At 46.6% G+C, this 25322-nt stretch overlaps 1 protein-coding gene across 15 annotated transcripts in view; it reads right to left on the bottom strand.

Annotated features, from left to right (window-relative positions):
* Nucleotides 1-25322, bottom strand: part of SIPA1L2 (signal induced proliferation associated 1 like 2) — a 235693-nt gene that overhangs the window by 127046 nt on the left and 83325 nt on the right. For 7 of the 15 annotated variants that reach the window (XM_033841437.2, XM_033841439.2, XM_033841445.2 and 4 more), the window contains one exon: nt 22741-22863. The exons of the other annotated variants lie outside the window; for them this stretch is intronic. The gene's annotated coding sequence lies outside the window, so the exon portion shown is untranslated. Of the gene's footprint in view, nt 1-22740; nt 22864-25322 lie in introns of those variants that run through there. 15 annotated transcript variants of the gene reach the window in all.

Genomic DNA, 25322 nt, shown 5'->3' with positions numbered 1-25322 from the left:
TAAGCCATTAATTCAAAAGCAGTGTTAGCAGCTGCCCTTTAAAGTCATCCCCACATTCCCTTCCCTATGGTGACGGCATTCACCTAAGCCCATACTTCTCCAAGGGCTGGATCCCAGCTGGCCCAGGCTTACAGACCAAAGAGCATGGAAGGGCAGTGATCTCTACAGAAAGCCGGAGTCAGACTCTGAGATGAGAAAAGCAAAGAAGAAAACGGAAACAGGTTTTAAACCAGAGTAGGTGTCCTGGGGTCAGTGTTCAGTCTAAAATATGAGAGGGAACAAGCAAAGTGGTGGGTAGAACACAGAGGACAAAGCTGGTGCACATACAGATGTCCAAGGTAGGCAGAAAGGCACAAAGGGAAGAAAAAGATGTCACACGCACTCTGCTAGACCCTTGATACATAATATTTACACAACCTCCACTTAAAGAAAGGAAATCACAGCTCGGAGACCCCAAAGAGATTCATTTGAAGTCAAACAATGCGTTAAGTGGCAGAGCAAGAATCTAATCAGGTCTGCCTGGCTACACCCAAATCTGTACTATTGACAATAAAGAATATATATTTAAAAGTATTAGACTCAAATAAATGGAAAAACATGCTTCATGAATCGGAAGACTTAATTGGTAAAATGTCAATTCTACCCAATGTCATCTACAGATACAATCCAATCCCTACTGAAATCCCAATGATGTGCCTTGTGAAAACAGAAAAATCCACCCCAAAATTCATATGGAATAGCAAGGGACCATGCATAGCCGAAACAATCTTGAAAAAGAAGAAAGCTGGAGGCCTCTCGTATTGATACAATATCAAAACTTATTACAAAGCTACAGTAATCAAAACAGTGTGGTTCTGGTATAAAGACAGACACATGGATCCATAGACCAGAATACAGAGCCCGGAAATAAACTCTCATGTATGTGGTCAAATGATCTTCCACAAGAAGACTATTCAAGAGGGAAAGCGCAGTCTTCTCAACAAACGGTGCTGGGACAACTGGACATCCACATGCAAAGAAATGAAGTTGCATCCTTACCTCACACCATGTACCCAAATTAACTCAAACTGGCTCAGAGACCTAAACATAAGAGCCGTAACTATAAAATTCACTGAATTTTCTAAGAAAACATGGGGCAAAAACTTCACGACACTGGATTTAGCCATTTCTTGGATAGGACATCAAAAGCAGAGGCAATGAAAGCAAAATGATGAAGCTGGACTTCATCAAAATCAAAAGCTTTTGTGTCTCAAAGGACACTATCAATAGAGTGAGGCGAAAAGGCAACCCAGGAGAAAGTATTTGCAAATCCTGTATCTGACGAGGGGGAGACAAGAGCACACAGCATCCCCGCTGACCCCAGATGCTGGTGTTAGGCTCTGCTGTCACCACCACAGAGGGGTCCTGCTCTTCTGGAAGGGCAGAGTCCAGGGGTGTGGACCTTTCAGAAAGAAGACCCTCTGTCCCAGCATTTACATGCAGCCATTCAATGAACCCTCCCATTATGTGCTCCCCAACCCGGCTTCTAGCTTCTCACAACTTCAAGTCCTTCCCCCTCTATCTGAACAGTATATGAAAATAAATTAGTTGCGCAGAGTATCTGTTGAGCTTTGAAAAATGGAATACATCAGTTGTAACTGGTAGCTTTATACTCACAATCTACAATGGCAATTGACACTCATAAATATAATACAATATGACAGGACGGAATTACTTCCACCGACAACACCAGGTTTTGATTCTACAGGAATGTGTACGATACAGTTCCAATCGTCAGACTCTAAGCTGTTACGTTTTGGGTCCACTAGTCCACAGATAGATAAAAGAGAATTTAATAAATGGCTGGAACATCAAGAAGCTAGGTTCCAAATCTGCTGGGGAGAGTACACTCAGAGCCTGGGGAATATCCACATCATATGTTTCGTTAAAGCTGTCATAATTTAAAGTCTCTCTAAACATCTACTGTTTAATCTAATTTTCCTTCATGAACGTTTGGCTTCGGCTCAAATCGAATCAACATTTCCATTATAAATCTCTATTTTCACATTTTCCTGGTTTGATTGTAAAATGTCTTTAGCCTGAAATATGACACGAGCAGAAGCCTGCATTTTAATGCTCTTCATTGGCAAAACGGTTTTACTACAGAACCACAGTCACAGTTTTCTGCAAGCCAAGTCTGAAAGTTAGTCTAAGCAGAATGAAAAATAAAATTCTATAAAATATTCCTCAATTGCACATTTTCTCTCCCTTCTTTTTTTTTTCCCCAGCTCCCCCCCCCCCCCCCGTCCTTAAAAAAAGAAAACCAAAAAACAAAAAACAAAACTTCTGCTGGTGTTTCATGCACCATGGAAAGGTGGCCCAATGCTGTCAGGTGCCAATCATGATATTCACATCAAACACATCCCTAGTAGTAAGGAATTCAGCACCACAGCATCGTGACAGTTCTTTTAGCAAGAACTCCGTAGTGTGTGCGTTGTAACTGTTGAAAAGCAACAACAACAAAAACTCTACTAGTCATTTTTATCAGGGTTACCGATTTTATACATATTAAAACAGAAAAATAAGTGAGGCACACTCCACTTAAAAGCGATTTAACGTTCAGCCAGTTATAAATGCTGGCGTGTCGAGCGCCTTCCTCCTTAGGGCTGTGCTGTGTAGCTCAAACAGGAGAGGATGCTCTGACACTCACACCCAGAGTCTGACAGCAGCCAAGGCCAAGGGCACACACGTACTGCCTGGACCTGTGGAGGAGGCCGGTGCTCTCCAGGGCCAGAGGACAGGCCTCCATTGGAGAGATGGGGGCTGGAAAGGGGAGAAACCACACAGCAGGACCCAGGAACCACGTGCCACCAGTCCAGCTGCTGCCGCCAGGCTTCCCACCATCCCCCCACAATCCTTCTTTCCATTGGCAACACAGCTTTGCTTCGATACTCATGAAGTAGGATATTCTTACCAACGTCTTACATACATGGGTGATTTTCACATACAAAAGAGACTCTTTCAGGAAAACTGAAGGGAACCCAATAAACAGCTAGGAATTCACAGATGCTCAAGGCCATGTACTCATTCCAAGGGACCAAAACAAAGGCCCCCCTTGCGTCTGTCACTGCCCCTGAAGATCCACTCTCCTCTCACTCTGCTTCAAACAGTATTTGACGCCAGTTACGAAAGCCCAGGGACTGAAAGGAGAAGTTGCACCTAAGAGGAATCGGGCTACAAAATAAATGAGCCATTGGACTGCACTAAAAGATAGCTCTCAACACCGACAGGATCTGTACACAGAGACCGGTGAAAAGTTACCAAAACAAAACCCCGAAACCTAAGTTCTGAGTCTGTAAGTCCCTTCTTCTCTCATAACTGCAGTATTCCTGGGAATGATTTCACGTTAAGAAATAAAATAAAAAGCTCTTTTGCCTAAAAAAAACTTGAGCTGACTGACAGCAGCAATAGCTGATGTGACATAGATGGAAACATTAAAAACCAATTTCTCTTGTGTGCAAATCTTTGAGAAACTGAATGGCTTAAGATGCTTGTGTTTCAAAGAAGGTGCTTTGGTGGTACCCAAGCAATTTGCAATTTTACAATGTCCTGGTTTTTGGAAGAAATCCTGATCAACAGAATTAAGAAATATTCATGTGTATACAAACACGTAACTAAACCAATCGTGAAAGAGCAAAAACACTGGAGTTGCTTGAAAAGGACAAAAGCAGCAATTCATCCTGCCTTAAAGTTCCCACAGTAAATACACACTGACATTCACGGGTCCAAAACATGAAGGAAAAAGGGATACTTCACAAAGTAGGAAGTTACTTTTCCTAACTTAAAAATTCCTAAAACTGTAATTTTCTGCCCATCATCCTTGTCTGACAGGAGATGTGGTGTAACGGTGGCTGTGGAGTTGGACAGAGGTTAGAACCCCAGCTACCCACTCAGTGATCATGTGGCTTAGGCAGGTAACCTAAGTTATTGAGCCTCAGTTTTCTCATCTGTAAAACGGAGAGAATGACAGCGCCTACCTCGCAGGAGCGCTGTGAGGATTAAACGTGGTAAGGCAGGTGGAGCTCAGAACAGCGCTTCCCTGGGCAATGAGTTCAACAGTTCTCATCACTGCTGCCTCCTGAGCCTTGCACACCCGCCTAACACGTAACATGCTCTCTCTCTAAGGAAGGTAGTAGTTTCCTTACAGTCGTCTTGAATGACAACAGCATTCTGGGTGGAACCCTTTTTTGTAACAAATATCACTAAAGCTATCTGTGACAGTCTCCCAGAAAAGTGCTATACCCCTGTCAGTGACTGAATGCTGGGTTCAAGCCTCATTAACGCTCGTTAAGTAGAAACCAAAAAAAGCCTCAGGAATGTCAAGGGCAGTAGTGCAAGCTCAAATACCCCATTCCAGCACTGGCGGGTCATGGTCACCAGGAAGGGCTCAGCACACCTGTCTGTTGAGGGGGTGACAGGACAGACTCCACAGGTGAGGAAGGAGAGGAGGGGGCTCGGAGGAGGTTCTGGATGTTTCTAACACAGCTAGACCAGACGGCCTAGGACCGTCTCTGAACCCTACAAGTTGACGCTACCTTCTCAAAGGTGGCAGAGGGCAGGAACCGACCCGGTAAGGGGTCACACCTGGAGAATGACTCAATACACGCGCGCCTGCTGCCACCGCGATTTCTGCTTCTGTCAGAGCACCTTTTTACAGGAGAACAAGCCTCTGGGAAGCACAGACTCCCTTTCCAGAGAACCTACAGCCACTTTCCACCAATGGTACTCAAACAGCATAACCTAAAACTCAGTATCCAGTCTTACTGGCTTCAAGCTACCCAGACAGAGAGAAACACTCTACAAAATCTTTAAGCGCTTTCACTGTGCTAATTTCTACTCTGTATAATCTTGAAATCCCCTACGTCTAGCGTGTTATTACTACACATACCCCCGAAAAGATACGAAAACACACATACACTCACACGCACACGCACAAAACTGAGAAGAAAAGAAAAAACTATTTCCAGATCCCTGTGGCCATGGCGAGGTACCCAGGTGCTGCCTAAATTTGGGGTGAAGAACTCAGTCACCCTCCCCCCGGCTTATACTACCGGTCCGCCAAGAACACGACAGTTGGGGGGCTGACTCACCAGTCATGAGAAAGACAAGATCTGACCTTGTCATCTAAATCGGCATCTAAATCGGCATTTTCCTACTCCTGTCACCTACTCAGACCAGCCGATGGATATTCCAGGGATGCAAGTTTTGTCTACGCTGTTTTTTCAACGTATCCTAAAAGCGTCTGACCTCGGATGCAGGCACTAGCTACACAGTCGTGTCTATGGCACCCCGGAAGGAGCCACCTCTCCTGGGTTCCTCTGTGGGGCAAACAGGAAGCTCGTTCCTTTGGCATCTTCCGTTGGCAGTCTCCAGCCCTGTACCATGTTCATCGCTGTAAGTAAAGCAGCAGAAGCCCTGGGCTGGGGTCCCAGCTGTGAATCTGATCTCTCGTCCTGGGTGACCAGCTGCCTCCTGAGGGTGTGAGAAGAGTCCTTCCCAGTACTTGCAGGGGCTGAAGTTGGAGGGTCAAAGGTGAAGCCAGAATATTCAAACTCAGTTTAACTTCCTCATTTTATAGATGAGGTGAAAGACCAACAGAAACTAAGTGGTTTCCTTAGTCACCCTGAGCCTGGAAAGCCCTGTTTGTTACAAGGAGCTGTGAAGACCTGAGAAGAGATCACCCCTTCTGCATCTCTTAGGAAGGAACTTTTTTTTTTCCCTCGGGGTACACGGGCCTCTCACTGTTGTGGCCTCTCCCGTTGCGGAGCACAGGCTCCGGACGCGCAGGCTCAGCGGCCATGGCTCACGGGCCCAGCCGCTCCGCGGCACGTGGGATCCTCCCGGACCGGGGCACGAACCCGCGTCCCCTGCATCGGCAGGCGGACTCTCAGCCACTGCGCCACCAGGGAAGCGCGGAAGGAACTTCTTGGTTGATTCTGTACTTCCCACAGAGGAAATCTGGGCCCAGATGGCCTTGCCCTTGAAGCACAACCTCAGAAAGTCTGTGCACAGCAACACCGTGCTCAGCTCTGAGCTGCCAGTGAGTAGAACAATCTCGTTCTATGTGCAGGAGAGGAGCTGAAAGGACTGAAGGGGGCAGCTCTTCCCGAGCTCTGCAGGCCCCGCCCCCTAATTCTGAAGCAGAGCCAGGAGGGCTCTGAGCTGCACCGCGGGGCCCGGCGCCTGTCCACCAGGAGCCTGAGGATGGTGTTCAGACATCAGAAGGCCCCAGGGCCTGGCAATCCAGAACTGGCTTGACGCTACCCGTTTCTGTTACTAATTCCTGTTTTTGTGCCGAGGGGAAGGCCCCAAGAGGAGCGGGAGGCCTGTGGTGTACCTGGGGGCCTACGTGCCTTCCCTGGAGGCCAGACGGCAGAGGAGGCCCGGACAAGCCCCAGAGCCAAGGCCAGTGCTGGGCGGTCCACAGGGTCGGCCTGTGTTCCCCCTGTAGCTCACAAGGTCAGGTCAACAGCAGCAGTCAGGAGAGCCAGGGAGCGATGCACTGGATTGCTGGAGTCTAAATTCGCTTGACCCTTTTCCCACACCTCCACTTGCCCAGCTTCAGCCCTGCCCTGCCTGCTTCCCGCACCACCTATTCCCTCCCCGACGACAGAAACCCACGGGCAGAGGGTCCTAAAGTGAGTGAGGAAAGGAAATCTGAGGACAGAGGACAGCCAGGGTGTCTCCGGCTAACGCACAGAAGTGTTCCAAGAAAACGGCTCTGGAGGCCACCAGGTACCCTTAACAAAAATACATCAGAAAATAAAGAACATGTAAGACCCTCAACAGTTTCCTGTATTCTAAGGTCCCTGTGCCAAAAAGATTTTCTTTAAGAAATGAAATCAAATATTGATTTTTTTTCTTCTAAGCTTCAGGTTTATCGACAGTGGACACATGTCCTAAGTTATTTTCTTGCCAGTATCTGCATTTATGAGTTAAGATAATAAGTTAACACAGTAACTCTTATACGATTAAAGTGCTCAGTTCAGATTTAGCCTTCATCACCCATTCACTTTACCTGCTCCTTTGATGATTTTTATTGCTGTTGATGGAATTTAGGGCAGGCTGCCCCCAAATACGCCACTTTGGCATATTCATTATTTAGAATTAAAGTTACTTGAACAACAGCCATGGCAAGAAGGACACTTTGACCCTCCTTTGTTCCCCTGAAAGCAGGAAACAAAGCTCCCGTGGGAAGGCATCCTCCCTGTGCCGGGGAGGATGGAGGGCTTCCTTATTGCTGGAGAGACGGAATTCGGGGCAGAGGGAGCTGTATAAACAAACCGTGTTAGGGAATTCCCTGGCGGCCCAGTGGTTAAGACTCCAGCTCCCACTGCTGGGGGCACGGGTTCAATCCCTGGTCTGGTTGGGAACTAAGGTCCCACATGCCGCCCGGCGCAGCAAAAAAAAACCCAAAAAAACAAAACTGTGTTACTTCTTCATTAATTTGCTACTCCAAGCCCAAACCCTTTTTATGTGTCAAATCTTCACAAATAATTGTTTATTTGTCTAAAAAGGCACGTACATTTGCAGCAATATGGATGGACCAAGATGTTAAAATTAAAAAAAAACAGTCTGACCTCAGAGCAGCTCTTCAGAAAACACGTTCAACTTTTCCAACTCAGCCTCCTCTTCTGGAGCTTGTTTTTATAAACATCTTTTTTTGAAATAAATTGATGTATAACATTGTGTAAGTTTAAGGTGTACAATGGGATGACTGGATGCAAGTATATATTGCATAGCGATCAGCATAATAAAAGTTGGTTAACATCTCAAAAAAAAAATATGGATGGACCTAGAGATTATCCTACTAAGTGAAGTAACTCAGAAAGAGAAAGGCAAATACCATATGATATCACTTGTATGTGGAATCTAAATTACGACACAAAGCAACTCATCTACGAAACACAGACTCACAGACATAGAGAACAGACTTGTGGTTGCCAAGGGGGAGGGGTTTAGGGGAGGGAAAGACTGGGAGTTTGGGATTAGCAGATGCTAGTATATATATAGGATGGATAAACAACAAGGTCCTACTGGATAGCACAGGGAACTACATTCAGTATCCTGTGATAAACCATAATGGAAACAAATATAAAAAAAGAAAGCATATGTATCTATGTATAACTGAATCACTTTGCCGTACAGCAGCAATGAACACAACCTTGTCAATCAACTGTACCGCAGTAACATCTGAACCCCAGTTTTCAGTACAGCCTCGCAAAATGCTGTCTCCGGGAGCCTTTTCTATATAAGCAGGGCACATCTGCATGACCTAGAGGCAAGGACAAGCTTGATCCTATAGATAAGTAAAAAGCAAATGGGGGCAGGGAAAGAATGTGAAGGCTTCAGCTGAGCCTCAAAGCTCTCCTTCTTTGTATATTGTTTAAAAAATACCTACCGAAACCCATAACAGAAGACACAAAATATTGTCATTCCTTTTTTTTAAATCACACTGAATCGAAGAAAATATCCTCTGAATATTTAGCATTTGTAGCTAAAGATGTAATAATTTGGGACTTCCCTGGTGGTCCAGTGATTACGGCTCTGCGCTTCCACTGCAGGGGGTGTGGGTTGGATCCCTGGTCAGGGAACTAAGATTCCACAAGCCCCACAGTGTGGCCGAAAACAAAAACAAAAACAAAACCAAGATGTAATCATTTAAATCTATTATGATATACATAAGTAGCACTGCCCTGCTACCACCTACTTATAGAATCTTGGGAAAGTCTCTCTGGGCTATTTAGTAATCTCTCTACTGTCTGAAAAGGGCAAATTTCATTTTATAATTAGTTAATCCTCAATAAAACCATTTCAAAGATACCCAATGTAAACAGAGATACTGCAGTTATCAATTCAACCTCCTGCCTACGGGCAGGGGTGTATCTAGGCCATGCTTGCAAATGTGGGCATTTCATCCATCAGGAATTATTCATTTCTAGTAGGTCCAATCATATGATGAGTCTTTGGAAGGAAAGTGCACCTTTAAAGAGCTTCTCGTATGTATGGTGCATAATTATTTTGTCATAAAATTCTAAAATGCATCCACCTGTAATCCTAAACACAGGACCAGAATAACCTTCATGAAGCACATGCCTGATCACATCCAGTCCCTCAGAACCTTTTAAAACCTTCGGTTGGGGCTTCCCCGGTGGCGCAGTGGTTGACAGTCCGCCTGCCGATGCAGGGGACGCGGGTTCGTGCCCCGGTCCGGGAAGATCCCACATGCCGCGGAGCGGCTGGGCCCGTAAGCCATGGCCACTGGGCCTGCACATCCGGAGCCGCAACGGGAGAGGCCACAACAGTGAGAGGCCCGCGTACCGCAAAAAAAAAAAAAAACCTTCGGTTGTTTCCCTCTGTCACAGATTAAATGCAAATTTCTCCGCCTGGCTCTCCAGCCGTCCCTCCGCTTTACAACCTGACCCTAGCTCATTCCTCACTGTCCAAGAAGCCAGAGCCTCACTCAAAGGAGCTTAGGCCACACCCGCCAGAGGGATGGGGAGAAAAACAGCATTGTAAAGCAATTATACTCCAATAAAGATGTTTAAAAACAATAAGCAATTAAATTTAAAAAAAATTGTTCCACCCCATAGACAACAGACTCCTGGTTGCCAAGGCGGAAGGGGGTGGGAGAGGGACGGCTTAGGAGTTTGGGGTTAGCAGATGCAAACTAGCATATATAGGATGGATAAATAAGGTCCTACTGTAGAGCACAGGGAACTAGATTCGATATCCTGGAAAAGAATATGAGAAAGAATGTATATATATATGTATAACTGAATCACTTTGCTGTATAGCAGAAATTAACACAACATTGTAAATCAACTCTACTTCAATAAAAAAATTTTTAAATTGTCTCAAAAAAAAAAAAACCAAAAACACAGTTACCTCACGTCTGTGGCAGACTTAGGTCCTATCAAGGTGTCTGCATTTACATTATCTCATTTAATTCTCACAGCAATCGAATGCAAAAAGAATTAACATCACTTGTACAAAGGAAGAAACAGACTATCATCACCCGGAACAAACAGCTAAAAATCACATGACTAGGAAATGATCAAGCCGGTGTCCAGCAGTCTGGGTACACCCACGTCATCTCCAGGAAGTCGCTGAGCCCCCCACGAACTGCCCCTTTCTTGTGCTCCAAAGCAGTCCTCCCTAAGCGTATGCAAACAGCCTGCGGCTGAGAACAGAACAGGCTTGTTTGTACACACTGCCATTTGCACACGACAAAAATCAGGCTTTGCCACCTACTAATTCCCTGGGCGACAGCAAAACAGCTACATTTTCCAAGAATCTGCAAGAAGCTATTTTAAGTACATTTCATAAATGTATGCTCCTCCAGGAAGCTAACTGCACTCCCGGCAACCCTGTTGCAGGATCTCTGTCCAGCACCAGCCCACCGCCACTGTCGTCCAGAGGAGAGCCTGCGTTCAGCTGCTGGGTGAGCAGAATGTAGGGAACAGGGCAAAGCCACAATAGCCAACCTCTGTTTTCACCTGAGGTCTATCTAATCAACAAGAGCAAAATGTACCGTATACGAACAGAACTTGAATGGTTTACTGAAAGATATTTTTTTATCACGATATAAGAGAATCAACATTCCAAAAGATTGGAACTTCTAACTTTGCCGTTAATATTTTCATAACAAATGTTTTACACGTGGCCATGCACGTATAGGGATACAGAAAAACATATGCATGCATTTATGGAAACCCAGCCCCCATCACAAACCTTCCTTTTTTCTGATATAAAAATTAAATTTTTATCCTCTTCTACATGGAAGAGGCATTGAACTGCTTCCACGTTCTGGGACATCCTGGGACACAGGGAATGTTTTACAGGTGCTTAAAGGAAGAGAGATACAAGCACCCAAGTGCCTGGAATATCCTCATTACGCTCTTATCTCAATCAAAAAAGCTCCTAAAACACACCCCCTTTCTCTCAGGCTGTCGCGTACACACTCCCTGTGTGTGGGTGTGCAGCTCCCGCATCCTTTTTAAAGGAATTTACCAGGATTCACACATTTGTAAACAGGCCAGGCCCAGCCACAAGACTGTCTGCTCCTTTTCATACCTTTTCCTTCCAGAGAAAAAGCTCCCCAACTTAAGAAGATGGTTACAGGAGCACCAAAGCAGCCAACTGCTTATAAAAACACTTGCAAGAATGTGTTAAAATCACAAGAAGCCTGCAGCAATTTTGAAGCCCAGTGATTCTGATCAGACAACTCAGCAATTCCAGAAGCACGAACGGTTACAAAGCTCCCTGCAGGGGAACACTGAGCATCTTTCACAGGGACTTAAATGTGGGACCGCAAACTGATTTCCAACTCCGCATACACATTTCTTGCTTGATTTTGGTATGTGATGTAAATTTTTAAATTAAAGCACTTGACTCAAATATCTAACAGCCTCCGTGTGGGAGCTAAGTGCCCTAGGAGAACCATAGTGGGCTTTGGTTTAATTATGAATAATCTGCTTACCTTAATAAAATATGGGGAAAGACAGAAAAATAAATAACCATACACAAGATCACCACCCTTACAGAAGCTGTGACTTTTTATTTTTTTTGTCCAGTTTCTTCTAACCTCTTGTCTTCCCTACCAAAAAAATCGAAAAGCCATTAATGCCTTTTCATTCTGATAAAGCGTGATAATTATTTCTAAAAAATTTTAAACGGTCCAGAAAAAAGAAAAACTTCCCTTAACTTTTATTAAGATATCCTTCTAGTTTTCTAATTGACATATAATTATTTACACACTTACAATGTAAAAGTCGTGGAATTACACCACAGTATAGATACAATATTATATAGGCACATGGATACAATACTGTTCTCTCTCTTTTTTTTCTTAATTGGGGAATAGTTGCTTTACAATGCTGCGTTAGTTTCTGCTGTACAGCAAAGTGAATCAGCTATACGTATACACATATCCCCTCTTTGTTGGATTTCTTTCCCATTTAATCATCACGGAGCACTGAGTACAGTCAATCAGTGTGTCAGTGACTTCTTTCCATGTCAATAAATATCTATATTACTCCTTTTAATAAGTCATTGTTGGCTTCCTTTAAGAGCTGAAGTTATGAGGCCGAATTGCCAGGTAACATTTCAGGATGTAAATTATTTACAGGCCGAGCAGAAGTTCCCTTCCTCCTTCCTTCTTGCGGTGTCACTGACAGAGACAAAATCAGCAACCTTGTCGTCATTATGCTGCAAACGGTAGCTCTGTTAGGAACACTCAGATCCCAAAAGTGGAAAAGCCCTTTTCATCTTCCAGCAGACCCAGAGCCCTGTCTAAATCCTGAGGCTGACGGAAGCTGGAGGGATCTGGACACACAGAATGCAGTAGACCATCTGAGGACCAGAAAAGCGCAGGCTGCCTCCCCCAGGCTCCCGGCCGTCAGCCGATGCACAACATAACCCCATTTTTGCATGTAAAGATGCCCCTTTCACTTCAAAAAGGGTCTCAGCTCTTGATGAAAGACCTTCCCAACTGCCCTGAGAAGAGAGGGAGAGAGCACAGTCTAAACGGCCACGACTGTTCTGAGATGTCCTCCCTCATTGACTTATTTTTCATCTGCTTTAACCGAAGGGTTTTTATGGCCCACTCCTCCTTTGTAAGAGTCAATACGCTTTATGAACCTGCCTTCCGTCCAGTAAAAGTTTTAGCGGGCAGTCTGCCCAGCCAGCGTCAATGACATGACTGGTCACACGGCTCCAGGCAGCCCAGCGCTTGGCTCTGCAGGCGGGTGGCAGGCGTGACCAGGTGTGACCAGGTGCGACCACACACATGCTTCAACCTGCTCCACGAGGGGCAATGGAGGGCCCGGTGGAATTACACTCTGAGGAACACGGGTCACTCCACTCACGGAGTGCCATCTCCTCTGTGCCAGGGACTGTTCCAGGCAGTGGGCATTCTGCAAGACCAAAACTCAGTTCCCCAAATCAGTACGCAGTCTAATAAAGGAAGAGACACGCAAATAGTTTAACGTGTTGCTGTAGGTATTAGGAGCGCGAGCTGCAGGGCGCTAGGGGAGCATCGGGAAGAAAACTGACACCAGAAAATAGACGTGGGGCTGGTCAGAAAAGCTGCTCAGAAGCAATGAAACCTCATTCACATCCTAAAGGACGAGCCAGAGGGAGGTGTGACCGGAGAGGAAAAGGAAGGGCCTTCCGGGCGGCGGGAACGGCTGTCCACACCGAGGCAGGACAGAGCAGCAGGGAAATGGCCAGGGCTGCGGGATGGCTGCGACCGAGAAGACCAGGGTTCTCCAGAGAGAGGGTCAAACGAGGACGGAAAGGGCTCTATGTCACGTTGGCGCTCTGCTTTCACAGGCGGTGGGGAATCAATGGAGACAGTCTGTTAGGAACACAGTGGGATTGGACACTTCCTCAAAGGAGGTCTGTGGCAGTGTATCCGTCAGGGCTCCACCAGGGAAAGAGAGCCAGCAATGCCTGCGTGTACACACACAGCGAGGGGAGGGGGGCTGCTTCACACCACTGCGGCGGCTGGTGAGTGTGAAATCCCTGGGACTGGCTGAAACTGGAGACCAGAGCCCAGGGTGTAGTCCACACACAATGTATTCTTGCTCCGGCAAGCCACAGTTTGCTCTGAAAGCCTTTGAACTGATGGGACGAGGCCCACCCAGATCACCTCCTTGACTTAAGACTGTAGAAGTCAGTCACATGTACAGAATAGCTACTCAGCAGCACCGGACCAGTGCCCTTGACTGGATAACCGGGCATCACAGCCTAACCAGGGTGACACATAAAACTGACCTTCGCAAGGTCTGCGCTACCTGCTGAACGAACGAACGAACGTGTGTCTGAGTAAAGCACAGAAGGAGACAGGAGAGGCCAGAGACAAGGAACTGGGAAGAGGAAGCCGCCCGGGACCCTCAGGAGAGGGAAGTGTGCACTAGGGGTTAGAAGGGGTCACGGAAGGCGGGGACTGGAGCCTTCACACGGGTACCCGAGGAATGTTCAGGAAGAGTCATCCGTAGGGAGTTACAGACAGGAGACTAGATTCCATTACAGGTTTACTGACAAACTATCACTTACCCTAACATCACCCAACCCTAAAATGTGTAAGCCGGGGTTTCGATCTGTAAGCTCACAGTCTAGTTCTGATGAGTCAGATGACAATACAGGACCATACAAAGTTAGATGCTAAGTCTGGGCCAACACACTGTGTAAGGTCGGCGTGGTCACAGGATGAGTGGGCAGTCGGCAGGTGCAAGGACACACTGAGTGGAGGGTGCTTTAGCTCACCACACCTCGGGGTAATGCCAACAGAAAAAATTGTCTGGAACTTTCTGTCAGCTTGCCAGTGAATCATACAATGTCTGAGGAAATGGACAGAAAGAGAACAAGAATTTTGGTTAGTCAAGAAGGTTTCCTGGGGGCTTCCCTGGTGGCACAGGGGTTAAGAATCCGCCTGCCCATGCAGGGGACACGGGTTCGATCCCTGGTCCGGGAAGATCCCACATGCCATGGAGTAACTAAGCCCGTGTGCCACAACTACTGAGCCTGCTCTCTAGAGCCCGTGAGCCACAACTACTGAGCCCACACACAACTACTGAGCCCGCGTGCCACAACTACTGAGCCCGTGTGCCTAGAGCCCGCAAGCCACAACTACTGAGGCCCACGTGCCACAATTCCTGAAGCCTGCGTGCCTAGAGCCCGTGCTCCACAATGAGAGGAGCCACCGCAATGAGAAGCCCGCACACCACAACGAAGAGCAGCCCCCGCTCGCCACAACTAGAGAACGCCTGTGCGCAGCAACGAAGACCCAATGCAGCCTAGATAAATAAATAAATAAATTTATCAAAAGGAAAAAAGAAAAGGTTTCCTGCACTTGATGTCACATCAGGTTCCAAGATTGTCTCAAGCCCTGAGGAGTGCGGGGTATTCTTCCAGGCAAGCAGCCACCCTTCCTTCCAGAATTACGTCAGCAGAAGGCCAACAAATGCCATATTCCAAATCTACTTACTTTCCACGTAAAGCTAACGAATTTAAGAAACATTCACACGGTATATGTAAAGATGCAAGGAATCTGTACGTGGGCTACCATTTTAGGACCGGGCATAAAGAACATGGGTATCTGCGTGAATATGCCTAACACACCCCTGGAAGGATGTACGAGATGCTGTGAGGGGGGGAAGTGGATGGCAGGGCAGAGGGTGAGAGAAAAACTTCTCACCAAACATGCTTTGGGACCACGGGAATAGCGTTCTCCAAGTAAATAAAATGTGGAATAAGTAAGTAATAAATAAACTCTTGCCCCAAATCTCGCCTGCCCCAAAAGAAGACGGATTTTTATATGCAGGACCCACTGCTGGAATAAAGAACAGCAGGAGGTTAGTACCCACAGGTAAGCAAGAGGCCAGCTCCTCTGAGTCACGTCCAAGGGAGCCCGGGATACAGCAACGGCCCGGATGAAATGCAAGCCCTTTCTGGATGTGGGGTCACTGTGTGGCAATCGGTCATTGCTGGGGACAGAAACACAGGTCTCACTCTAGTCACGTGTGAGGATCCCTTTGATGGGGGGTGGGCAGAGCAGAGCGATGAAACATAGAAACGCTGAAAACGACCCATCTGGGAAAGAAGACCAGCAACGCCATCATCCGAGTCACGTGATTCTGGAGACTTTCTTGGAGGCCTTCTACAGGGTTTACTGAAGCAATTCCTGTTGATAAGTGATGAACCGACAGTACACATTTTAGTTTCAGATTCCTCAGTCTTCAGGCAGTTTTCTCCAAAACACTACAGATCTGGGAGCGATCTCTCCCCTGCAGGGGCCCTGGCTGGCTGCGAATCAGCCGAAAGCACAAGGCGCTCTGCTCCCGGCGGGGTCAGCATCTGTGCCGTGCAAAGGTCACACAGAACGGCCCGGGCCAGGGCCTGACCCACGACTGGCGGTCCCCAAATGCGATTCCCATTCGCCTCAAACCCTCCTAAGAGTCAGTAAGAAGCCAGTTTTCTAGAGAAGTCATCACATAACCTACTTTTTACAGACAAGCTTTCCTGCAGGACAATTACTCGAGCAAAAGGAAAATAAATATCAGCATGAATACTGCTATTAGTAACCACGCACACACTGACGGCACAGCCCGAATCACAAGGGTTCTCACAGAGTCTATAAACCACAGACTGGAGAACGGGATGCTTTTCCTTCTGCAGCTGCCTTGCCAGCAGGCTCGCAAGGTTGGGGTTTGGTATACCAAGCAAACACAGCTAAGGAGCCCCCCGCCCCCCCAGGGGATATTCTCAGAGACGCCCCAAACAACGTCATCCACCACCTCAATTTGCTTCCCACCCCGTGTACCCTTTCCTCGATTCATAACCAGCATGGAACCCAGAATATCTGTATTATGGGGCGATTGCCTTTCCACAACAGCAAGACTCACAGAAGACGAAACATTGGCTTTATAATCCCCAACGGTGATGAGCTCGATCAATACACTGCATTCATTTATTATTTATACAAACACTCTGCATCTAGTGTAAGGCAGGTTGTAGCTCAGCACTGCAGGGGCAGTGAGGAGAGGGACGCAGACAGGCCTCCCCGTCTAGTGATGATGGGAACGCACGCTGTCCCCCAGGATCCCAGCTCCCAGAACAGGTCTGGGTGGCACCCCAGCCAGGTCCTGGTGAGGGCACTCACGTCCCCGGGGCCAGGTGCGAAGCAAGGGCACTGGCTGCAGGCAGAAGCAGCGGTGCGTGCAAAGGCAGGAAGGAAGAGCCTGGTCCACGCAAGGGCTGAGGAAGAAAACGTGGCAGATGAAGGGGAGGAGAAGAAAGATGCATCCATCGTATCAACAAGCACAAGCCTCTGGAGATACCAAGGGGCCAGAGGGATAAATAGCAGAGTATGCAGAGGCTTGAATAGAACTGACCAAAGCGGGTTCTTCAAGAAAGGATACAGGAAACAGAAGAAGCTTTCTCTCACTGGCCGGGATCTGCACACCAAACAGAACAAGGGGCCTAACATGGCTGGGCCTGCAAGGCCAGCACCCTTCATGCCACACGAACCCCCAGAGATGGACGCAGCCACTCCACACATCCCCCAATCACAAGGGACAAGAGGAGCCGCTGCCCCCAGTGCTAGCCTGCCTGACTCACGTCCCATCTCCCCCACTCCAGTGACCTAGAGGAACCCCCGCCACTCCCTTTCTTTCTCTTATTAGAGCTCCACTGCAAATATTTCTAGTCTCAAACTGCCCTCCTCTCTAACTCACTTTCCCTCTTCCCGATGTCTTTTTGTAATTATTCCCGAAAGGAGAGATTTGGAACCAAAATCCTCAAGGTTGTGGAAAAGTGTGAATTAAAGCTGACCCCATCAGAGGACAAGCAGTCGGTGAGGGGGTTACTGAGAACGACTGAAGGAGCATGGCTGGTCTTAGAAACAGTTAAAAATCTCTAGGGCAGGACCTCCCTGGTGGCGCAGAGGTTAACAATCCACCTGCCAATGCAGGGGTTGTGGGTTCGATCCCCGGTCTGGGAAGATCCCACGTGCTGCGGAGCAACTAAAACTGTGCGCCACAGCTACTGAGCCTGTGCTCTAGAGCCCGTGAGCCACAACTACTGAGCCCACGGGCCACAACTACTGAAGCCCGCTTGCCTACAGCCCGCGCACCGCAACAAAGAGTAGCCCCTGCTCACCACCACTAGAGAAAGCCTGCGCGCAGCAGCATAGACCCAATGCGGCCAAAATAAAATTCATTAATTAATTAATTAAAAAAAGGGAAAAAATCTTAAAAAAAAATCTCTAGGGCAACCTATCTGGATCGAGGTTGGTCCAAAGTGAAGGAAAATGTGCTTTAATCAGTTCTGCTGTCCTGCTGGATGGAGCTCTGACCTGCCTTGTTTTGCAGCATTTGCTGAAGACTGCAAATAAGGCGACGTGGGGAGAGAGGAGTAGCCTCACCTAACTTCTTTCCAGTTAACACTTAGTGCGTTGGGTCCTCTATTTGGCAGAGAGAGTTGGTAAAGGGAGTAACACACTATTTTTGGAAAAGCCTGGACAGTTTGAAAATGTTTAGTTTTGTCGCAATGTTTAACTCTGGAACTGCACCTTAAAAACCAGCAGAGTAACAGGACGTTCTGCTAGCCAGCTGCCCACTGAAATTTATAAGGAATTCCAGACGGCACTTGAGTGTGGGCAGGTCTGTGAACATGGTAAAGTCTCTTGACCCGGGAGGCCCAGAGACGCTTCCAGGTTTCCTCTGAGGTGCAAACTTGTCACAATGATACTAAGATATGACTTGGCCTTTTTTAACCCTTCTCAAGTAAGCGGTGGATTTTCTAACTGCACGACAGTGGAAAGCAGATGTCCTTGAGAACCAAGATGTCTGATTAAAGAGATGCATGTCAGTTTCTAACGTATTCATGAATTATAATGAAGATGACGATATACATTTAAAAACTAAGCTAAGTGATTAGGATGGGCGTGGTATTTGATGAGAGCTTCTGTTATCTGGGAAACTCACTTAAGTGGGACACTTTTTCCTAATGATTACCAATCACTGAGGTCCTGCATGTGCCTAAAACTGGGGGATTCAGGGAAGGGGCTCGGGCACAAATATGGAAAGTAAAACTAAGCTTCTTTTTTTTTTTTTAACTGAAAATCAAGCTTACATTTTAAGGTTAAATATACAAAAACAACGGTCCCTATTATTTTTCTTCTTGACCATTTTAATTTTGTTTCTCTATGTCCCTAACTCACTACATCCTGTTGCCTTATTATAATACCCAGCAGGGAGGAAGGAAGACTGTTGGTGATTGTGAAGCCCGGCCACACACAGGCCAAGAGACTCTTACTAAACACAGTTTGATGACAGTATCTATGACAGTGATTCTCTATCTTCATTCCTGCGCAGAAACAGAGAATAGCTGTTGAAATGCTTGCAAATGCCTAGCTATCGATAAGACGGAGTTTAGGATTTTTCGACTCTGCAGCTACCCACTGTCACATTGGATCTTTTGAAGCATAAAATATTTATTAATAATGCCACTTCGTCCGTTTACCAAATGGCATCTTGCTGTATTCAAAGGAGTGTTCATTACTCAAAAGACCATCTGTCTAAGAGCTCAACAGAAGGTTTAAATAATCACAATCTAGTGAAGAATATATGGCCACATTATATCAAGTCAAATATTTACATTTCTCAGTATTTAAAATATGAACGTTCCTACCCAGCCGTCTACCACAAGTCAGCCTTAATTACTATGCCTTTCCTTTCTTTTTTGCTATTTTCATCTTCTGTATTTTCAAACCAGTTTAGAAATGACAAGGATAGCTTTAACTTAAGCCAACAGGATGGCCAATCACAGGCGTCTGTGCAGCACCTTCATGTAGACAAGAAATAATCCTGACAGCAGCAGAATTTTCAACCAGAAAAGCAGTTAAACAGTATTACACAAAAGCAGAAAAAACATTTGGAAAAACCGCTGATTCTGCCTTTCTGAGCATTAATGACTGTGGCCATTGTTGCTGCTGCTACGAGCAAAAATCAGTTGTCGCCACAGCTCCGCCGGTCCCAGTTCAAGGCATCCGACACCCCTGCCATCTTCGCAACGCAGACAATAGAACCCGCGGCTGGGCAAACTCTCTTCCACTGGGGGAAGTGATACAGCAAGAAAACTCAAGAGGTGTATGGTTAAAACACACAAACGCCAGTAAAAAAACACACCAAACACCTGTTTTCAAAATGTTCTTTAAAATATTCAAGCATATGGAAAGAGGAAGGAAAGGGAAAATAGGGGGAAATGGGCAACATGAAGGGATATTGTTAAATCAATTCACCAGGTACCAGCTTGAAGTCAACAGCAAGTGCAGACGAGGAACAGCTGAACAAAAGCAGCAAACGGGGCTTCCCTGGTGGCGCAGTGGTTGCGAGTCCGCCTGCCGGTGCAGGGGACACGGGTTCGTGCCCCGGTCCGGGAAGATCCCACATGCCGCGGAGCGGCTGGGCCCGTGAGCCATGGCCGCTGAGCCTGCGCGTCCGGAGCCTGTGCTCTGCAACGGGAGAGGCCACAACAGTGAGAGGCCCGCGTACCACAAAAAAAAAAAAAAAAAAAAAGGCAGCAAACTGAGAGGCAGGGAAAGACATGTGGAAACAGCAAGGACTTCGGAGAACAAGAGCCTGAGAAAAAGGGGAACCCTGCTTCCTCCACCTATTAGCTGGGTGGCCCTGCCCCTTTGAGCTGGCTTCCCATCCCTAAAGAGATCATAAAGTATGTGGTAGGACTGGCAAGAAGATTACATGAGATAATATGATGCTTGTGTTAGGCCCTCCAAAAAAACAAACACGAAGTTGATGCCTTCTCTCATTTTCCCTTGAATATGTTCTGTGGGTTTTTTTGTTTTTTTTTTTTTGCGGTACGCGGGCCTCTCACTGCTGTGGCCTCTCCCGTTGCGGAGCACAGGCTCCGGACGCACAGGCTCAGCGGCCATGGCTCACGGGCCCAGCTGCTCCACGGCATGTGGGATCTTCCCGGACCGGGGCACGAACCCGTGTCGCTTGCATCGTCAGGCGGACTCTGAACCACTGCGCCACCAGGGGAAGCCCTGTTCTGTTTTTTAAGTGACCCAGAACTAAGCTTTTCTCCATCTACAAAGATGAAAAGGTTAGATCTGAAACACTACACAATTGAAGGATTCTTATACCTTTAACATCCAAAGACTGGAAGGAACGCTGGGTGAGGGTACCAAACAGCACGTTTACTGCTCCACGCGACACTGGGGGTGGACCACAGACCGAAGGCGCCGAGCGGCAAGCATCTGAGCAGTCCGTGGAAACAGAGGCCCTGTGCCAGAGCGGACAGACAGGCGGTCCTCACAGCATGAGCTGCGGGAATTTAGAGGAAGGAGAAAAAGGGCCTGGGGGACGGGTGGGGGGGGGGGTTGCCTCAAAGAACGGTTCCACTCTATCTTCAAAGAGAGAAAAAGGGCAGCGCACTCCGGGCTGTGCAAAGCCTCACGGAGGATGATGGATAAACAGGTATGGCTGGAGCAAATGATTCATGTTTACGTGAACAGTAAAAGCTACAGCTGGAAAGACTAGTTATTTAGCAGAAGTGCTGAGCATGAAAAGCCCAGGCCGAGGAATTTTAACTTTATCTTGAAAGCCCGAGGTTTTCAAGTTAGAGAAGGGTTTAATTTACAGACAGTATTTAGCCCCGTGCCTCAAAAAGAGGAATCAGTGATTAAAAGACAGCTTTCATCAGTATCAATAACAACAACATGCTTACACATGGCACATGTTTTCCGGACTCTTTGAGGTATAAAGTTGAAACCATGAGATTTGTGGCTCTCGCTGACTTACGGAGTTGGTATCTGACACAGAGCAGGTAACCAATAAGTATTTGCTGAATGAAAGAATGCACAAGTGAATGGATTACCCCAGGAAATACGGTGTCGGGAAGAAAACGGGAGAAGGAAAAGGGGAAGAGAGAGGCAGGACCAATGGAATGAAAAGCGGATTCCTGTAATTAACACACTCAAGCCGACACTACAGTGCAAGTCGTCGCCCCTGGCCCGGCTACAGATGGGAGGTGGCCACAGTGTCCAGGGCAAGAAGCCTGCCCTGGACCCAGACAGAGGCGGTGTCCCACCTGCTACCATGTTTACACTCTTCCCCACTCCGGCATCTATGGAATGTTTCACTCCCCTTACAAATATATAGGTCTAAATCCTCTTCTACTATAAAACTCATTTTAAAATTTGACCTTTTCTGTAGTTTGCGAATATTTCCTCTCTCTGTTGTCAGACTCTAAATTCCTAGAGTACAAATAACACTTCCATCGACTGTGGAGCTGGAGCCATCAATGAGTGACCAATAAAAATTTTCTGATTAAGAACAGATACGGCATCAACAAAAATCAATCTTCTGCTAGGCCGTCTTCATTCCTGCATTTGGGCGTTCATTAAACATTTACTGATGGGCCGTGGCAAGGGGTGAAAGATACCGACGGCAAGAGCTCTGACTTAAGGAAGCTTACAATACACCCAAGGAGACAAGATGAACAAACGAAATCTTCCCACGACACTGCTTTCAACTTCTTCTCTAAGAGAATATGGGTTTTTTTCCAACAGAACAACTATTGAGGACCAAAATGGATACATTCTGTTTTTGTTTGTTTGGGGTTTTTTCATTTGTTTGTTTTTAAAGTTTTATTGGAGCATAGTTGATTTACAACGTTGTGTTAGTTTCAGGTGTATAGCACAGTGAATCGATTATATATATCCATATAGCCACTCTTTTTTAGATTCTTTTCCCATATAGGCCATTACAGAGTATTGAATAGAGTTCCCTGTGCTACACAGTAGGTCCTTATTAGTTATCTATTTTATATATAGTAGTGTGTATATGTCAATCCTCTATTTTAAATTTCTACCTTGATCTCCTGTCCGTGACTCCGAGCGATAGATGTTAACAAGTGGTAAAATTATTTAAATGCAGTTATCAGAGAAAGTCAGAAAAGAAGGGAAAAGGAGGAGAGATCTCTAAGTTAGATGTAAGATACAGCACATCAGTGGCAAGACTGTCTGGAACTTCAGTAACAGGACAGAGATGTTCCAGTGAGAGTGGCTCACACAGGAGAAGATACAGGAAGGGGCTACGCTAAAAGAGGGGATTCTGAAATAGAATATTTACAGGCAAAGTTCTGTTTTTCACGAATTTACTTTAATCCAACCTCTCAAGTAATGAAGGCTTCAACAGGAAAAACCGTTCCAACAACGACTCCGTCGAATCAGTTTCCTCTATTCTTTCTCAGGATACCGCTCAGGTTCCTCTTCAGTTTGCTTTTGCAAGAACCCTGGTGTAACGAAGAATGAAACAATGGCTTATTTTAAGCAGCGCGCGCTATTTATGTAACGCAGATGGATCTTGACGCTACGGCACACGCAGGGATGTTTTCTTTCTAGAAATGGGATCCGCAGCCAGCCGTGTTTGGGGTACACCCTGGCCCTGCAGCTGTCGAGGCAAGCTGGACACTGTCCCCAGGCATGCCACAGAGTTTGTCAGTTTAATTTTATCTAACAGGCTAAAAGAGGTTCAATTATTTTTATTAAACGAACAACAGAAAAATAATTTCCAACAATGAACGTCTAAGTGAGCGATCTGCACACCATACGCCTAGTCTGTAATTAACAAAACCAAATGTCCTCTTTTCTCTCCCTATTAAGTATTGGACTTGCGTCCTTATAATAAGTGCCTATGGAAGAAAAGCAAGTAAGTTAAACCAGAAATTGCATTTACAAATGGATGTACATTCATTAGTCAATTCTGGCCGAGGCTCTTACTTGAAAATCAGATACAACCCACACTCGAGAACTCGAGGCTCCAAATGGCAGGGCATGTGCGCAGCAACACTGAGGACACAGGCGGCACTTGCCCCGAACAGATGAAATCACCCGGAGAAGACTGTTGTCTTGCAGTCGTGTTACCCCCAACCCAAACCTAAAAGGGAAGGTGATTCAGACTCAGCGACTCACCTCCCGGGTGTTTAGGCCAGAGCGGGAAAGCAGGTATTCACGAAGGCAAGTCTGGGGGTAACCCAAGCCACGGTGACACACTCCACTCACTGCCTGACACTCACCTGGGGCCACAGAGGCCATACAGCCCCTCTCAACTTAACACCCCTACGAGGGTGAGCGTGGACACACCCACTTTTCCCAAGTCCTGAAGACAGGCTCTAACCACGTGCCACACAACACAGATTCCAAAACTACTCTGCCACAAACAGGCCCTCACCAAAGTATCATCGCCAAGCCCGAGACAAAGCAGACAGCCGCTACATGAGCCACCTTTCTCAACCCCACTGACAAAGCCCCCAACTGCCAGTGTAATCTAATAATTAGCATATGTAAGGGTAAAGGTCCAGACCATGACGTCAGCTTCACAGCAAATCAGCAGATTCAAAAAAGGACCAACCAGCACACTCGGTCTTTGGAAATTCCAAATAAATGAAAGGATGAAAAGGACAGAACAGCAGGAGAGAGTGGACTGCATTTTCAGTCCTAGCAAGCACACACACAAAACACATTTCTAAACCAAGCCATTTGGTGAATTCTCCATCATAGAAAAGTACGGGTTGCGGGGGGGCACGGGGTGGGGAGGGCGGAATCACCCATCACAAGGGTATTAACTCACAAGAGCGTTAACTAAAAAGCTGCTTCTCTGGCAACAATGTTCTCGAACAGCATTTTGAAGTAAAGACAAGCCAAAGTTAGCCCGGAGGACTGTCGACAGTTCAGGGATCACCGACACTTGGCGATAGCCCCCGAAGAGCTAACGCAGAATTCCTTAGACGTGACATTCCGGCCAAAGATAGCACAAGTGTTCAGTCTGAAATATCGGCCTCAAGAATTCAGGGTCCACTGAGCTGTTCAAAGATGTTTAATGTGTGGACTGTGATTACAGCTGTATCAGGATACCTCTGCCTGTTCTAGAAACTAACAGGGGAATAAACTCACCTAAACTGAGCCTCCGTCATCAAGGGTTGGGCTGGCAGCCGAGACCCTCCAATTTCCCCACATCGATTTCATCTACTGGGGCTCCAGGCTTTTCGTTGGCGTGTCGCTCAAGCAGAGATGCCCAACTGGCGATCGCCATTTCCGTTTTAAAAGAAAGACCGAAATCCAAAACTTCTCTTCCCTCCTTCAAGTGGCAGGGAGGGCCACGGTGCAGTCTTAACACACCAGGTGAAAATTAATTCCGTAAATGTCGTTTAACTGCTGCGGACCCTGATAGGAATACGACCCCTGTCACTCAGGAGACAGTTACTAATGGAACATAACCTTCAGATATGGAGAAACCAGATAGGTAAGTCTGTAGTCCAAAGACAGAAACAAGATAAAGTCCAAAGAAACGATGTGTCATCAGGAGCTATTTTCAATCACACTTGAGAATCTTTGAACTTGAGCTTTGGAAAACTAGGCATCTTACCCCTCTCTTCTACCAAGTTTAAAAAAGAAGAAGACTGAAGGGCTCCAAGTTAATGCACACTGGGGTCAGGCTTAGGTCTGCAAAACAAGAGATAAGATGATTTACCCAGAAAAAGTTAAAGTACACTTCTTTTAGAAAGTTCATTTCATTTCCATTTTTTTAGACCCAGGTACCCAAATCTCAATGAGTACAGAAAAGAGAAAATCAGGATGGCCAAGAGAGACACAAGCCAGCACTTGTGACAGTTCTGGGACCACGGTCAAGAAGGGAGAGAAAACCCTACACCCAACAAAGGTAAATTTTCACCTGTGCTCCATCAGCAAAAGA

The sequence above is a fragment of the Tursiops truncatus genome, chromosome 16 (assembly GCF_011762595.2).
Source record: "Tursiops truncatus isolate mTurTru1 chromosome 16, mTurTru1.mat.Y, whole genome shotgun sequence".
Classification (NCBI taxonomy): domain Eukaryota; kingdom Metazoa; phylum Chordata; class Mammalia; order Artiodactyla; family Delphinidae; genus Tursiops; species Tursiops truncatus.
This window is presented reverse-complemented; position numbering and strand designations above follow the sequence as displayed.